Here is a 4172-nt window from a genome sequence, read left to right as displayed (position 1 = left end):
AACATCAGATAAATCCAAACTGAGGGGCATTCTGCAAAACACCTGACCAATGCTCCTCAAGACTGTTAAGGTGATAGGAACAAGGAAAGACTAAGAAGCTGTCACAGACCAAAAGTGATTAAGGAGTCATGAGGCCTAAATGCCACGTAGTATCCTGGATGATCCGATCTCCGGGATACCGGAGAAAGGAAATTAGTGAAATCGGAATCAAGTCTGGAGTTTAATTAATAGTAGATAGCCAACGTTGGCTTCTTAGTTTTGACAAATCTACTATGGTAACATAAAATGTTAACATTCGGGAAAATCGAGTGAGGGGTATATGGGAACTCTCTTGACTGTTGTAGCTTTTCTGAAGATCTGAAGAGATTCCATAGCAAAAAGTTTGTTTTAAAAAATGGGATACTATCTTCTCCCCATCAAATTAACAAAGAATAAAAAGCCTGATTCAAACAAGTACTAAGGAGGAGCTGGGAAAAAGGGTTCTCTCATACTTACAGGTAAGGGGCAAAAGGCACTTCAGGAAAACAATTTAGTCTAGGAAAGCAGAGAACGTACAAACCCTACAATCAGAAATTCCATTTTCAAGTATAGAGGGAGAGAAATTCTTACACATACACACACCAAGAGATATGTATAAAGGTATTTGATACAGTGTTATTCACAATAACATAAAATTGGAGCAACTCACATGTTTATCAACAGAGGAACAGATTTAAAAATTGAGGCATATTAATATGATGGAATATTTACTATAGAACAGTTAAAAAGAAAGAACGAGATCTGTGTATATCAACATGGCTAGGTATAAAAATAAAATATTGATTGAAAAAGTAAAGATGAAGAAGGATATATATGATACGATGCCATTGATATAAATTTAAAAGACATTCAAAATACTATATATTGTTTATGTATACATGTATCCTAATTCATTCACTTAACAGAGCATTCTTATTATGTGCCAAGTGCTATTCTCAGTTCTAAGGATACAGCAGAGAACAATAAAAGTTAACAATTGTATAGGACTTATTATGAGCCAAGCATTCTGTAATAATAATAATAATAGCAGCAAACACATGTAGCATTTCCTCTATAGCAGGTGTAATTCTAAGCACTTTACATGCATTAACTCATGTGATCCTCACAGTAATCTTATGACATATGTTCTATTATTACCTCCGTTTTATAGGCGAAGACCCTGAGGAACGGTGAAGTTAAATAACTTGCCTAAGGTCACACTGCTAGATAGTGGTGGGGATAGCATTCAGATCTATGACAGCCTGGCTCCAAGTCCGTCCTACCAACCATTATGCTCTCTGCCTCGAATCCCTGCTGTATGGAGCTTATATTCTAGTGAGGGCAAGTCAGGCCATAAAAATATGTAGTATGTCAGACAGTGAAAGAGCTATGAGAACACTAAAGAAGGAAAAGAAAAAAGGAAGTGTGGGGTGGGGGCATTACATTTGAAAGAGGGGGTGTGGGGGTCAGGGAAGGCCTCACTGAGAGACAACATCTGAGCAAACCCTCCAAGGAAGTTTCCAAGAAGGAAACCATGCAGATATCTGGGGGGTAACTGCATTCCAGGCAGAGGTAACAGCAAGGTCAAAGGCTCTGCAGAAGCAGTAAATCTGGAGTGTTTGAAAAATCAATAGAAAGGAAGCCAGAGGGGCTAAAGCAGAGGGAATAAGGGGAAAAGAGTCAGAGATGAGGCCAGAGAGATGTGGGGGCAAGATTGGGTGGGGCCTCATAAGTCATAACAAGGATCTTGGAGGGGACTTTGCAGGGGGTGACAACAACTGACTTAGGCTTTAGAGGGAATCCCTCTGGCTGCTTTTTTGAGATGAAACTGCTTGGAGGCTCCTGTAAAAATCTGGTCAGAAGTGTGGCTTGGACCAGAGTGGTAGCAGTGGAGCTGGTAAGAAGTGGTTGGATTCTGGGTATATTTCAAAGATCAAATTGACAGTATTTGCTGAGGATTGATATGAAAGAAAGAAAAAAAGTCATGCAAAGGCAAGGGAAACAAAAGCAAAAATATACAAGTGGGACTACATGAAACTAAAAAGCTTCTGCATAGTGAAGGAAACCATCATCATCATAAACAAAAAAGCAACCTCATGAATGGGAGAAGATATTTGTAAATTGTACATGCGATAAGGGGTTAATATTCAAAATACGTAAAGAACTCATATAACTCAACAACAACAAAAAACAAATAACTTGATTTAAAAATGGGCAAAGGATCTGAATAGACATTTTTCTGAAGAAAGCATACAGATGGCCAACAGGCACCTGGAAAGATGTGTTCAGCATTACTAATTATAAGGAAATGCAANCTAGGAAGTATATCCTTTGCAATGATTTACATTTTAGTTATCAATTAAAAAATACGCCAGATATCCTGCACGTGGACCTGCAGATCCAGTCTCCGCCTTTCTTTTCTCTCTTGGTTGGCTGACTTGGATGGTGGACAACAATGGCTGTGTGCCTTCTGGCCTTGGCTTGGGCTTGGCCAATGGGGAGTCTTAGCAGGACATGGTGGGAAGGAAGAGAGAGTAAGGTCAGAGTCTCTGTTCCCCTGGATCCCAACTCTGGAGGTCTCGTCAGTCTGACTCTGTCCCTGGACAGGAAGTTAGTGCTCCTCGTAAGACAGAGGAATTGGGTGGCTGCTGCCTGTCCCAGCTTCCTGCATGGTCTGTTAATTTTCCTACACCTTGACCACACCTTCTAAATTAGTCCCTTTGTATATATAAATGTCTTGAATTGTCTTAATTTGAGTTTGCCATTTGTCTCTGCTGGAATCCCCACATATACAGGGTGGGTGCAGAGTTTCAAAAAAATCTTAGAAGGGCCACAAGAGCAGTGTGAAGACCACTGATCCAGACGATAGCCTCACCCATTTATCCAATAAGTATTGACAGCACCATGTCCAATACTAGGTTACAAAGATGAAGTGCATGGTGCCCCTCTCCTCAAGTAATAACAATCTAGTGGGACAGAAGACACACAAACAAGGAAGCAAAGAGCAATATTCATATAATAGGATGCAATATGTGATGTAACCAAGAGAGGGACAATAAGTGTGGGAGCACTGTGGAGAGAGCAACAACCTAATTCTACCTGGGGAGTTGGGGAGGGCTTTGCAGAGGAGGTTTCATGTGGTTTATGACATTAAAGATAAGTAGGCGCTTGCCTGGAATTGAAAAGGAGGAACGGCATTCCAGGCAAAGGGTTAATGTGAATATTCACTAGAACTAATAATGGTTATTAGGGGATTGCTGAGTCATGGCTGGGTGTTCAAAGGTGGCTCAAAAAGCACAAAGAATAAAGGAAATAGTATGTAAGTATGATTAATCAAAATAAAAAACTTATATAAGGCAAAAGGCATTATAAAAAAAAAAATTAAAATACTGGCTCCCTGGTGTCGTCGGAGAGTGGGCCCTTCTCGGCACAAAGTCCAGGTCCTTGGCAACTCGAGCAAAGAACTGAACAAGATGCCGGAGTAAAGTAACTGAAGAAAAAGTTTATTCGAAGAGATAGCACATTTCAAAGAAGTAGAAGTAGGCCCGAGTAGTAGAGAATGGCTCACGGGCCCATTATTAGAAGAGAAATTACATTCCAAAAAGTTTGGAGCAGGCCACACGCAAAGGCGAGGCTCAAAAGGCTCAAAAAAGGGAGGAAGGGGTTCAAAAAGGGAAGAAGTGGTCAAAAAGGGGAGAAGCTGTCAAAAGGGGAAAGGCATTCAAAAGGGGAAAGGCATCCAAAAGGGGGAAGGCGTCCAAAAGGGGGAAGGTGTCCAAAAGGGGGAAGGCATCCAAAAAGGGCGGACTTGGAGTTTTTATCCTCTTTTCTCTAGAATGGGCTGTTCCCCTCTGGGCGTGGGACCACTTGATTGGCACCTGTAATTGACAACAGAACCTATTTGTTTTCGGGGTAGATAGTTGCAATGAAAAGAAGTTTTGGGTGGAGAGGGGAGGTCACCAGGGCAGTCACATCCTATGGGACATGCAGGAATGCAGAGGCCCAATGCCTGCCTCTAACTGCCTGCCTAGTTTTCCCCTTGAGAGATGTGATCCCCATTAAACCTCTATGGGAAGCTGAGGGACAGGAGGTCTCTTCTTCTGTATCTGCTTCCTGCTGGGCAGGGGCGTAGAGCTGTCCCTGCCTATTGGGGG

Source organism: Hipposideros armiger, unplaced genomic scaffold (genome assembly GCF_001890085.2).
Source record: "Hipposideros armiger isolate ML-2016 unplaced genomic scaffold, ASM189008v1 scaffold_138, whole genome shotgun sequence".
NCBI lineage: Eukaryota > Metazoa > Chordata > Mammalia > Chiroptera > Hipposideridae > Hipposideros > Hipposideros armiger.
The sequence above is the reverse complement of the archived record's forward strand: the minus strand, read 5'-3'. Positions refer to the sequence as shown.